Below are 13,390 nucleotides of genomic sequence, written 5' to 3' on the forward strand. Positions count from 1 at the left end.
GAACCTTCAGGTAGTTCCCAGGAACGGTTCTGCAAAGATGAGGATGTTCCTGGCTCCTTTGTATTTGAGGAAAAGCAGAGAAGAAGTGAGTGTGAAGATGAATGCAGACAGACTGCCCACTCACCTGAGAGGTATGAGAGCAAACTTCTGTGCTTCACTTAGGGAAATAATTCTGTACAGGTCAGTGCTGTCAGGTTTTTGTAGGAAATGTTTAGTGTGGAAGGGCAGTTAATACTCAGCTTTGGGGTTTGACACTTTTGCTATTGAATGCAAGCCATCAGAGGTACAGAGCAATAAATATGGAAAATCTACCAGCATTGCTGAATTACACCATTTAACAGGAGGAAATGCAGTGCAATTTTTTCAGCTTCTCAGTTTATACGGCCGGGTACTGAGATTTCTTTAACCATTGCTGGTATGTTCTGAAAGTAGAGGAGCTTTTTCAGGAGCAGGAATGCCCATCCTTCATACAGTGGTGCCTTTCTGCAGCACAGCAGGGAGGATGACTGTGACATGCACTTCCCTGTTTACTGAAATATCTTGTCCTGGGGGGATGTGTGTGAAGCTCAAAATGGTTTTGCGTCCAAACTGTGAGAGATGTGTTCGGTGTTGCTCTGTGTGACTGAGGAATCCTACCTCAAAAGAAAACTTCCTCAGCAGCATATGCTGTTATTTAACAGAACAGCGGTAAACATCTGAACATAGATCAAAAGTGTTACGTGTGTAAAATCTGTTTTTGTAGTTCCTGTTCTCCCAATTCTTCTCCAGTATGGAAACGCAGAAGAAGAAACAATTTTGACTCCTCTGCGGTTTCAGAGAGCAAAAACCATTACCTGCAGATGTACCACACTGCACTGGAAAGGTATGAAATGATTCTCCATGTGGGAAGTCATTGATACCATGAACTGACTTTTGGAACATGACTGGTATTTCCCCCTCCCTTTGTTAATAGCTTTAATTGTGTCCAAATGTGTGCAATGTAACGAGGAAGGGAGATCATGTCAGAATAATTGTGCTGTATGATAGCAAACATTTACAGTGCTCTGTTGTAAAATGTCAGTAGACACAGCACAGGTTGTGTTTTGTGTGTAGATTTAGGCAACACTAAGGATTGGGGCAGTTTAGTTTAGTAGACATTTCACACTAACCCTAGTGAAAATGTTCCTGCAGGTATGGTTTCTTCTCTCTGCTTAGGCCCCTTCTGAAAAATTAAGAGGAACTGTGTTACCACAGTGCATGGATTCAGACATGTTCATTTTCTTTCCAGCCTTACTGCCTCAGGACATCAGGATGCTTTTTCCAAGTGCTCAGAGTGGGAAGCCTTTGGTGGAAAAGATGAAGTAATGACAGTGCAACAAAGTATGGAAATAACAAGGTAAATACCCCAGTGATTATGTTGTTATTTCTATTTGTCGCTTTTGCTGTAATGCTGTCCTTTCCTTTATTTTTTCATCTTTTCCTTCACTGGTAACTACTTTTTTTTTTTTCCTTCTTTTTTACCTTTCCTCCAGCACGTGGTATGTTTGGTTGTTATTTCTGTTCTTTGAGTTTACTTGGCTTTTTCCAATCCGACTCTCCATCTTTTGATTTTTGCTGCATCTGCCATCCCAGGTGATGAGCCCCTTTCAAACTCTGTCTTGTGGAAAGAACTGGAAGTTTGCCTCTCACTTCCTCAGCCTGAGAGCTGGAAGTTTCCTCTCTGTCTCCCTAGAGATTAAGTTGTTTTGTAGTGACAGCAATGATAATTGTTCATTTTTATGCAGTGACTTGATTTCAGCCAGTTGTTCTTCAGTATGGAACAATCCTAAACACAAGAAACCCAGCTTCTTTCTGCCTGACAGGAAGACTTGCAGAGATGCAAACTTCAGGCTGGAGAGGTATCAAAGGCAGCTCATCACCCCTGGGGTTTCAGGGGTATTTTTGCCTATTATTTTAGTAGCTTAGTTGCTTTCTTGCTGTAATTCAATCCAAGCATTTATTATAAACATATGATTTTTAATTTTTGTGTAGCTATTTTTTACTATTTGTCTTAGGGATATGTTGATCAATGTTTATATGTTGTGTGGTAAAATTCTGTCTTTATGTTTTCATGTTATAGTCTGTATTAATGTAAAGGGATTGTAGCTGTTTTTAGTGTTCAGAAGTTACCATAATAATGCCACTTAGTCTTTGCTTTGTTTTGTTTTTATTTGTAGGCTTAAACTTTGTAGCAGTTTATTGGATGGACATCAGTCAGAATACCCTGACACAGAATGGGAAAGTGCAAATGCTGAAGAGACAATACTGAGGAAAAAAATCTAAATACCAAGGTGAGTTTGTGCTGACTGCTTACTTGATCTGTTCTGTTTCAGTTGCAGAATGTTTCCGTTTCATTCTGCAGAATGCAACTGTTCAGTTCAGGCAGATCAGTTTATTTTATTTTATTAGTGTTTTATCCCATCGTCTTGCACTTAATACAGCACCTTAATTAAAAGACCTAATGTTTCAGACTTGGTAATTTGCAAATGTTACCTGTCAGCCAGAAAATCTGTTTTTATCTCTCAAATAAAAAAGGATCAATGTTTTTAAGCATTTCAAGAGCACCTTTTCTGTCTCTTAATATTTTTGTGATGAAGCAACAACTTGGCATTTGCAGCAGTAGATTTTAGTGAAAAATTTCTCTTGCACTGTCGCTTCCTGTGGTGCATTAATAAGGTGGGTGGTAATCTGGGTTAAACAGATTTTATTAGCAATAAGTCTTTTGTGTAATTAGATTGTCTTTGATCTACATTTGATGCAGGCTCTGAAACATGGACTAGGATATAAATATCTGTTAATCAGTGATGTTTGAAAATTTTGCCTTACAAAACTCATTAAGAATATGGCCAAAATTAGTTTTACCCTCAGATTTTGGATTATAGCAATGTGAGGAAAAGGCAGCTAGAGCTTTTAAACAATTATGCTGCTGACATTTTTCTTTTGACTATTGGTTTTTAATTTAAACTCTTTGAACATTAATAAGATTTAACATACTTTCACTTTTTTAAAGTGCTAATTCAATATTTGAAAATATTTAGTCTCTCTTTGTATATAGAAGTATTGAAGAAGGAATTTCTCCTGTGACAGAAAGACTTGAAGAATAGGGATGTAGTCTGAGATCAGCAGATCAAGTCTTGGCCAACTGCTGCTGTGTCCTGGTTTAGGACAAATTAGGGGAAATCTCCAAAAGGGAGCCCCCCAAAACAAAACAAAACCTCCAACCACTCCTCCCCCAACACTGGGTTCGGGAAGGAATTCCTCGGAGGAGCAAAGTGGAAAACAAAACCTATTTATTTACAAGTAACAAAAGAACACTCCCCAACACAAGAAAAGAAAAGAGACCAGACTGTGTTGTGAAGGGCGCCGAGCTTCTGTCGCAGGCTTCGGGGGTCCTGGAGCTCGCAGGTCAGGTCCGGAGCCGGTCCAGTATCTTCAGGGGAGGGTAAGAAAGAGAGAACAAAAGAAAAGGAAAAAAAAAACCAGCGCAAAAGCAGAAAACAAGCAAGCAAGCGGCTAGCCAAGCCAAGCAGCAAAAGCCAAAAGCGAAAGTGCCTGGGCACACCCCCCCCCTCCTCTCTTTCCCGCCCCGCCACAGCCAGACGGCCGGGGGGGGGGAAGGCACAGCTGCCAGACAGAACACACGATATTGCGATAAAGGCTGTCACCCCACGACAGCTATATAGATTATCAAGGCTGTAAGTCTATTATTTCAGCAAGATAAAAGATAATCCTGCTTCCCACCATGAGAGATACAGCAGAAGACACAAACAGCCATTAGGTCCAACCAAAAGTCCATATAACCATTTATCCAGTGTGCCAGGAAGGAGTGTGCTTCCAAATCCCAGATCCTAAAGCTCTGTGCAAATGAGTTACTCTGTCATGAGCTGAAGCCTCATGCTGGGAGTAACAGACCAGGCCTGGAGAACACAAGCTGACTTCGCAGATAAAAACCTGTAGCCAGAAAATTTGGCAGTCTGGCAGAAAATGTGCCAGAATTCAAGTTAAATGCATTGTGCAGGAATGAGACAGACCTAAAAGCAAAGATGACAGACTTGCACGCTGGCTGACAGCATTTTACTGGGAAGGAGATCAAAGCCTTCAATCCTACAACGCTCTCCAGTTTCTGTTGATTAGTGGCTGAAATCGTTCTGCTTAAAATAAAAAGGCAGGATTGTTCTTTCTGTGATGAATGTATTCAGTCAGTTTTGGGTTCAGGTGACCCTTCAGTATCACAGCAGCAGCACTGGCTCGGCAGCTCTCCCCAGGGCTGTGCCATCCCAAACCTCTGCAGCCACACGGAGCCCAGCTCGGTGCCTCGGAGCTTTTCTGTCTCCAGGATTTCCTGTTCTCATTTCAGGTTTGCAGGAAGCCTCTGGCCCAAGGGCCCCTGGTTTGCTCTGGGTGAAAGCAGAGGAAAACCATCCAGAAAACCTGCAGGGGCTGTCACAGCCTGTCACTGTCACATGCTCTGGAAAAGTCCCTTTGCCAGGATTTCCCTTCTGGGAAGCTGAGAAGCCTCAGAGAAAAATGAAAACAATATTATCTGATTGCTTCTTCTGTGTTTGCTGCTTTGAAATGTGGTTGTATATTTTTTTTATTCAACATGTGAATTGTTTTTACTTAATGACCAATCACGGTCAGGCTGTGTCGGGACTCTGGAGAGTCACAGGTTTTTCATTAGTATCTTGTTAAACCTTCTGTCTTTATCCTTTCAATATAATATAATATAATATAATATAATATAATATAATATAATATAATATAATATAATATAATATAATATAATATAATATAATATAATATAATATAATATAATATAATATAATATAATATAATATAATATAATATAATATAATATAAATGCAGCCAATGCCTTTCATATTTCTACATATAAATCCAACAGTTATAGAGCTCTGGTGTCCTGACTGGATTTCTTTGCATTCAGGAGAATCCATAGAATTATTTCAGCTGGAATTAATGGCTATAACTCAAACATATTTTTTTCTTAAGTGATAAACTTAATTTATCACAGCTTGCTATCAGCAGGGACTCCATGATCTCATGAGCACATGGAAGGTTGAGGAGGGGAAAATGAGGGCAGGTTTGATGTTATAAAATTAAGTGGGAAATTTACAGTGATGTTTGGAAAAGCCTGATATTCTACAAAATACCTGAGATTCCCACTGGTGAGCTGACTAAGCTGTTCTGTAGGGCAAGGCTCTCATTTGCTGCCAGCTCTACATGTTCACCAAAGCTCAGAGAAACCTTGTATTTGCACAAGGACTTCCATTTCCAGCCCAAGTTTTATCATCTCAGGAGGTTTTATATGAGGTCAGGTTGGCAGTTCTCCACATCTCCTCTGGAATTATTTAAGAACGAAGATGAGCTGGACTCATCATGGAAATTTAGTAAACTAGATCTGTTGGAAAAGGACATGAAAAGCAATTTATTTCTCCTATTCCAAGCCAAAATGAGTTTGAAATACTGAACTTTTTTACCAGACAATTTACCTTTCTCCTCAATTCACCCAAATTTTTATCCTAATTCTTTAAAAATATCATTAAAACTGTGAGTATGTTGGATTCCATCATTGTCCAAGCAATTAGGGACATTTTCCTCAAAGGTAAACACCAGCAAACTTTCTATTACTGTCTTCCATTTGTCACTACATCCAGTTATTTCTGGCTTCCAACTCTGGTGGTCACACTCAAACTCTCACAATATGGAACAAAGAAACCAGAGCCAGCTGTTCTCCTTCCCAGAGCTGTCCATACTGGTGTTTGTCACATTCCCCTTGCCATTCCTGGGGTGTCAGGGCTGCCCAGCCCTGTCCCCGTGTGCGCTCCATCCCCAGCAGTGTCACAGGGACAGCACTGGGCACCATCTCCTCCTGTCCTGGCGTGTTCCCTGGGGGCAGAGGCAGGCTGAGCCTGGCTGCAGCCTCCTGCCCGGGGCCTGCAGAGAGCAGCAGGGCCCCGTGGTTGTGTAATATTGGCGCCAATCATTGCCCTGCACTGTGCTCAGCCCCAGAGTCTAACCTTGCCCTGGAACGGGGCTGCACAGGGAGCGTTAACAAATCATCAGGGGAGAATGGTTTGCTTCTGGATGGAATCTGGCCCTGCAGGTTTGCTCAGTGATCAATAACAAATGATCAGGAGGGAATGGTTTGTTTCTGGATTGGGTCTGGCCCTTCAGGCTTGCTGCGTGCTTGGTGATTCATTAATAAATGAATGGTTTGTTTCCGGATTGGATCTGGCCCTACAGGTTTGCTCAGTGATCACTAATAAATAAATGGTTTGTTTCTGGATTGTGTCTATCCCTGCAGGTTTGCTGGGTGCTCAGTGATCACTAATAAATGAATGATTTGTTTCTGGACTGGGTCTGTCCCTGCAGGTTTACTGGGTGCTCAGTGATCATGAATAAATAATCAGGAGATAACAATTTGTTTCTGGGTTGGATCTGTCCCTGCAGGTTTGCTCAGTCATCAATAACAAATGAACAGTTTGTTTCTGGGCTGGATCTGTCCCTGCAGGTTTGCTGGTGCTGCCAGAAGGGTCCCCAGTGAGAGCAGTGGTGCCACTGGCACTGCTGTGACTGGACATGGCCAACTCCTGTCACAGCACATTCCTGTGAGGACATTTTGGCTTCTAAGAGCATCCAGCAGGCAGGAAGGCTCCACACAATGAGCAGCTTCCCAAAGCTCTGCAGCTGCAGCCCTGCCCTGCATCCCTGCACATCAGCGCGCCTGGAGTCACAGGGTCACCTGCACAGAGAGCAACTGGTGTTCATAAATCCTGCTCATTATGCAAATTCATTGTTTACAGACACTGCTAGGCTGAAGTGGATGTGAGAAACAGTAATAGGAGCCCTGCTTTTGGCAGGAGGAAAAAATATTTGACAGAAGATGAATTAGGGCTTGGTCAAATGAGCAAAAAGCAATTTGGAGAATGGGAATGCAGAGTGCTTGGTTGGAGCAGAGCTGGGAGAAGGTGGGAGATGCTGTGTGCCAGTGGTCCCTGCTGGCCCTGCAGAGCCCCCCATGGGCTGGGGCACCCTTGGCTCCCCCCATGGCTCACCTGGCCCTGCCAGCCGGGGTGGTGCTGGCACAGGGCACTGCCTGCAGCACCCACCCTGTCCCTGATGCACCCTTGGCATCTGCACCATGCCAGGGGGTGACATGGGTGCCTGCCAGAGCTCCCCACCTGCCCTGCAGATGTACATTCTGGTGCCCACATCTCTACAGATGAAATGTACAAGCCATTAAATTAATTTCATTTGAGACAGCCTATAGCTTCATGGTCTAGGAACTTAGCTATGGCTTCCCCTCCTCAAAGCAAAGATGTTTGCTGTTCTGCTGTGCTTCTTATTTGTTCTTTGGCTTCTAATCTGCATTCTGTAGGAGAGCAGAGTAGAATTTATTTATTCATTCAGCATAAATCCATGGGCTGGAGCCTTGCACAAAGGCTGGCAGACACTCAGGGGCTGTTCTTTGGCTGTGGTGCCACCAGATACAGCTGTGTGTCCCACTTCCAGGGAAGCCTTAGTGTGACACACATTGCACACTGCAGGGCACTGCAGGGACATGCTTCAGGGCGTTCCCTCCAGCAGCAGTTAATGCAGGCTGGCACACATTTATAATATATTGCATGATTTCAGTGGTGGTTTGTCATGTTAGCTCCTTGATGGGCCAGGGGAATGGAATTCCTGATTTAGTGCTCTGTCAGTGGTGTGAGACAATGCTCCAGTTGAGCAGGGGCTGGGCACAGACAGCATCACTGCCCAGTGGGTGCTTCTGCATCCTGGGCCTGTCTCTGACACCTTTACTGGAAGGGACCCAAACCTCACCGTCAGGTGTCACAGGCATCTTTTATGGAAATCCTTTCCTTAGGATTTTTCCTCCTGAGAAGCTGAAAGGCCTCAGGAACAAAATGTAAACAATGATTATCTGCTGCTGTGGAATGCAACAGGTGCATCTGGGATTGGGCTCATGTGGTTGTTTCTAATTAATGGCCAATCACAGTCAGCTGGCTCGGACAGAGAGCCCGAGCCACAAGCCTTTGTTATCACTCTTTCCTATTCTATTCTTAGCAAGCCTTCTGATGAAATCCTTTCTTCTATTCTTTTAGTATAGTTTTAATGTAATATATATAATAAAATAATAAATCAGCCTTCTGAAACATGGAGTCAGATCCTCGTCTCTTCCCTCATCCTGGGATCCCTGTGAACACGGTCACAAATGGTGACCCCGAGTGACTGCAGAGAAATTCATCACTTGGTGAGACCCCAGGGGAGCAACACTGGCACCACTGCCACCGGTGCCAGCACTGCCCCCAGTGCTGCCAGGTGTATTCAGGCGCCCAGGGTGTGCCTGCCAAGTCCTGGCCCCCAGACACAGGCAGTGAGTGCTCGTCCCTGCTGGGTCAGTGCCAGCCAAAGCCCTCTGGGCACACTCAGGAGTTGGACTGTCACCCTGTTCTTCTAAGTTCTTCTAAGTCCTTCTAAACCTTCTGATGTTCACATTCTTGTAATGAAGTTTCTCACACACTTTTATGTAAATAATGATTGTTTTTGCATTCTTTTCTGCAGGAGGAGAAACTTGATAGACTGTTGGTTTGTCCAGTGTCATTAGAGAAGCAGCAATTTCATCCTCCAACCTACTGTCACTCTTGAAAGTCTATAAATACTGGAGTTAAGAAATAAACTTCCCTTCTTCTTACCTTAGAGTTCCAGTGTCCATGTTGGTTTATTTTGTGTCCTAGAGTGACATCAGACCAGGCTCCCAGGCTCTCCCTGCCCAGCTCTGTGAGCCAGCAGCACTGCCCACCAGGAACCTGAGCGATGGAATTATTGATAATGGCTTGGTATTACATCTATTATTAACTCCATCATGTTTTTGCCTTGCTGGGTGCTGACACCTGTGTCGCAGACATTTCTTCATAGAAATCCTTTCTTTGGGATTTCTCCTTCTTCTGGGAAGCAAAGGGCCCCAGAAGAAGAATGTAAACAATTGTTATCAGCTGTTGTGAAATGTAGCAGGTGTCCCTGTGATTGGCTCATCTTCCTTGTGTACCATTAAAGGCCAATCACAGGAGCAGCTCAGGGACAGATTCCCTGGGCAAAGAACTTTGTTATTCATTCCTTCTATTCTATTCTTAGCATAGCTGCTCTCTGCAACCTCTCTTTTTCTTCCTTTTAGTATAGTTATAATGTATTATATATCTTATATCAATAAATCAGCCTTCTGATCAAGAAACAAGATTCTCGTCCTTCTCTCACCACAGTGACCGTCTAAGGTCGCTGTAATATCTGGTGACCCCTCGTGTCAGGGCAAAAATTAATTTGATAAAGACCAGAGGAGCAAAATTGCTGCACTGGGTAAAATCCTGTATGTGTAGCATGTGATGGTTGCTTTGAAGTGACCACAGAAGTGGATTCAAGCCAGGAGCTGAAGAACTGAAGATCCTGATTTGGACAGAGTTCACAGCCAAGGCTGACCACAAAGAGAACCTTCTTCTGGAACACCTTCAGGAAGATGTTCGCAGAGCTGGCCAGAGCAAGCTGGACATTTTCACAAGGTACTTTTGTCTTTTCCCTTCCTGATGAACCAGCCCTTCGTAGTTTGTGGCGGTTGGTATGGCGGACACATGCCTTGGAAGAAGAGGTTCAGTTCTCCCCTTCAGAGGAGAAACTTATTGCCCTCTGGCAAAAATGGTGTAGAGAAGATGGGATTTTTCTGTCAGCAACAGATCTCTATGAGTTCTTTCGATGGGCAAAGCTTTTTGAGTTCTTTACTCATGTCCTGTATGCCTTGGATGTTTTTGTCTGGGAGTGCATGAACTCCATTTTTCAGTTTGTCTGGGGCCAGGAACGTGTTTTGCCTTTTATCTACCCAGCATTTCTAAAGCTCTTCCCAGTTTTGAAACGGAGAGCAGCTATTTTTCAATGGATTTCTAACTGTTATGGACAGGCTCCGTTTCCACCGTCCCCGGTGGGAGAAGACCCGGCGGGGGATGAGTGGGGGCTTCCCAGCCCCCTGTCCTCAGCGGGAGAAGCCCCGGTGGGGGATGAGTGGGGGCTGCCCGGCCCCCCCTGCTTCGCGGCGGGGGGGGCGAAACTGCGCCGAGCGAAGAAGTTTTTTTTACTCTTTCTCGGAGCCTGCGCAGACGGAACCTTCTCCCCCCCCCTCCTTCTCTCTCTCCGGGGGGATGGGAATGGGCGGTCCCGCTCGAACCAGTGCCGTTGGTACCGCCCCTGCCAGCGCTGCGTCCGCCTTCAAGACCCGCCTCACCGGCGCGGCCGCCACTCCAGGCGATCCCGTCTCCGCCTCTCCAGGCGGTCCCGCCCACGGCTTCACAGGCCTCCCCGCCCCTGCCAGCGCCTGCGTCTGAGAATGCAGAAGAGGCACTTCCTGTGGCTGCTGAGTTGCTAAGCGACGACGACGCGTCTCCAGCTTCCGGCTCAGCGGAGGAGAAGATCTCTCCGGTCCCTCCGGCCCCTCTGCCGCTTCCATCGGCCTCCTCGCCACCTCAAGCCGAGACGGTCCCTGTTCAGGATGGTGCTGGAGACGGCGCCGAACCTGCGGGACCCTCGGAACAACCCGCGGCCGCTCCTACATCCAGCGAGATCCCCTCCCCGGTTCCGGCTCCCCCCCCGCTGCCTGCACAGGCTGCCCCAGCAGTCCTGCCGTTGTCAGAGGCTGTGTCCTCCGTGTCGGCGTCAGAGACTGCCCTGGAACCGCGGCTTGTTCGAGCTCGGACCATCCCGGACCGGTTGCTGTAGCAGCGGCCCCGGCGGCTGGTCCTCCCTTCCGTGGAGCGGGGGCTGCCCGCCAGCTGACTGGGGGGACAGCCCGTCTCCCTGCTTTTAAGATCAGCATTCTCGGCGGGTTCGGGGGTGGTTTTTCGGGGATTGTCCCATGGAGGCTGCCATCTCTGCCGCCTCTCTTGCGCCCTAGTGGCGGGGGGCAGGGTGCATCCCGAGAGCTCTGCCTTTGGTTCCCAGGCCGGAGGGGGTGGGGATGAAACCATGGGGCAGATGAGAGACAAACCTGCTGCGTTTGCAGTGCAGAGGGAGAGGGCACAGATGGAGGAGACCATAGCTGGTTTGCTGTGGGGAACAAACATGTCCAGACCCCAGGTGAGATTTCTGGGGAAGGCTTCTATTTCCCTGCTGCTGGCATGCCTCAGTGGTTTTGGGAAAAGAAAGCGTGTCCCCACTCGTGCTGCCATTGTACTGGCAGCAGGGTGCAGGCCTGTGGGAATGCAGAGCCTGCCTCGTGGGTTTGGCCTGGGCCGTTGGGCTCAGGAGGTTTTTGGGCCAGGGCCAGCATTTGGCCTCTTGGTGTTACTGGGGGTTGAGATTTCTCCTACTGGTCCTGGTCCCCCTTTGTGGGCCAGTTTTGGGGTTCCTGGTCCATCATGGGCCAGGGCCCCCAGGGCCTTTTCTTCTCTGGCACTGCTCTGCTCTGCTGCTGCTCTTTTCATTTTCGATTAAAAAAAAAAAAAAAAAAAAAAATTAAATAAAAAAGATTGAAAACAGTGGGCAGCAGCTCTGAAGCACTGAAGCATTGAAGGGCCAGAAAAGGACATTCTAAAGTTGTTCAAATTGTTTGAAATTGTTTGAAATAGTTGTAAGATTGTCAATGTTTTTGATAACTGTTGATGGGACTTTTGCAGCAAGTCTGTTTTCAGGACCGAAAAGGACTCTCAGATATCCAAGAGAAACAACTTCAGCTCTTGGACTGTTCCTGAAACCCAGCTGCTTGGACTTGAATTTTCTTTGCATTGTTTTTTGCATTTTTTTAGATTGTAGGATTGTTTTAGTGATTTATTAGTATTGTATATTTTACAGTTGAAGAAATCTCCTGTTCATTTCACATCAGCATTTTTCTTTTAATTTATACAATTTAGAAAGGTGAGATGTCGCAGACATTTCTTCATAGAAATCCTTTCTTTGGGATTTCTCCTTCTTCTGGGAAGCAAAGGGCCCCAGAAGAAGAATGTAAACAATTGTTATCAGCTGTTGTGAAATGTAGCAGGTGTCCCTGTGATTGGCTCATCTTCCTTGTGTACCATTAAAGGCCAATCACAGGAGCAGCTCAGGGACAGATTCCCTGGGCAAAGAACTTTGTTATTCATTCCTTCTATTCTATTCTTAGCATAGCTGCTCTCTGCAACCTCTCTTCTTATTCCTTTTAGTATAGTTATAATGTATTATATATCTTATATCAATAAATCAGCCTTCTGATCAAGAAACAAGATTCTCGTCCTTCTCTCACCACAGTGACCGTCTAAGGTCGCTGTAATAACACCTGGGCTAGAAGCAGCTCCTCTGCCTGTGCTAGCAGTGCCCACAGGATAACTCGCTGTGGGAGGCAGCAGGCTGTTAACCCCCAGGGGAAAATAAAACATCCTTTTTGTATAAATGTCAGTGTTATTTTTGAAAGCTTAGCAAACAAAGAAAGAAATCCCTTCCCCAGGAAAATCTCCTGCACCTGTTACAGAATCATTTTGCATCTTATCTCCTTTTGCTTTCCTGTGTGCCTTGGAATTGTCAACATGCAGAACAACAGGCTATGCACAAAATCTTATTATAATCTCTTTCTTAGGATCCACTGGAGAAAAATGAAACTTTCCTGTCTGTGTGTGCACTCAGCTGAAGTGCCAGGTAATGTCTCACTTGTTCTCAATTTCCTTTTCACCCCCAAAGCTGAGCAGCTCCTGCCCTCCTGTACCTCAGGGATGTGTCTGCAGGGTGTTTCAGTGTCACAGGTAACCCCTGGAGGACAAACAGCACCTGGGCTCACAGCAAGCCAGGAGTTCATGATGTTCAGGGGATCCAGTGCTCCTGCATTTCATTACCCACCACAAACCCTGGGGTGAGGCCCCGTCTGTCCCTTGGCTCCAGCAGGGTGGAGCACAGCACCGTGGGCAGGATCCCCTCCACCTGCAGCATCCCCCAGCAGCAGGGCTTTTCCTTGCCCATCTCCTGGGACACTCCTCCTGGCCGCAGCCACTGCCAGAGCTGGGGCAGGCTCCAGTCCTTGGCTGCGTGACACAGCTTTGATCCCCAGCCCTCCCAGAGCTCCTGCCTCGCTACTGATAATTTCATTCTTTGGCTCCCAGTCAGACTCTCTTTTTCTTCAACCACATTTAAAAGCTGCCTAGTACCAGACAAGCTTTCCTTGAAAACACACACCACAGTCAGGATTTTGCTGTATTTCAGGCAAGATAATCAGGTGGAGCCCTTCAACCCTTGCCAGACAAGAATTCTTTTCCTATCCCCAAAAGGTTTTGGTGATTTATTTGAAGCATTCTTCTGTAAGGCACAGACCCAGAACACTACAGAAGCCAGTCCAGTGTGAGCCTTACAA

General features: G+C 46.0%; 1 long non-coding RNA gene across 3 annotated transcripts; it reads left to right on the forward strand.

The window, feature by feature from the left end:
• Positions 1-5: 5 nt before the first annotated feature.
• LOC135441710 (uncharacterized) lies at positions 6-8,741 on the forward strand. 3 transcript variants are annotated; one of them, XR_010438532.1, is made up of 6 exons: positions 6-131; positions 743-862; positions 1,268-1,375; positions 1,764-1,877; positions 2,196-2,309; positions 8,605-8,741. It is a non-coding gene; the product is annotated as an uncharacterized LOC135441710 (long non-coding RNA). The 3 variants fall into 3 exon arrangements; XR_010438531.1 differs by lacking the exon at positions 8,605-8,741 and adding an exon at positions 3,057-4,509; XR_010438533.1 differs by lacking the exons at positions 1,764-1,877; positions 8,605-8,741 and adding an exon at positions 3,057-4,509.
• Positions 8,742-13,390: the final 4,649 nt, after the last annotated feature.

This window comes from Zonotrichia leucophrys, unplaced genomic scaffold, assembly GCF_028769735.1.
Source record: "Zonotrichia leucophrys gambelii isolate GWCS_2022_RI unplaced genomic scaffold, RI_Zleu_2.0 Scaffold_444_41927, whole genome shotgun sequence".
NCBI classification, from domain to species: Eukaryota; Metazoa; Chordata; class Aves; order Passeriformes; family Passerellidae; genus Zonotrichia; species Zonotrichia leucophrys.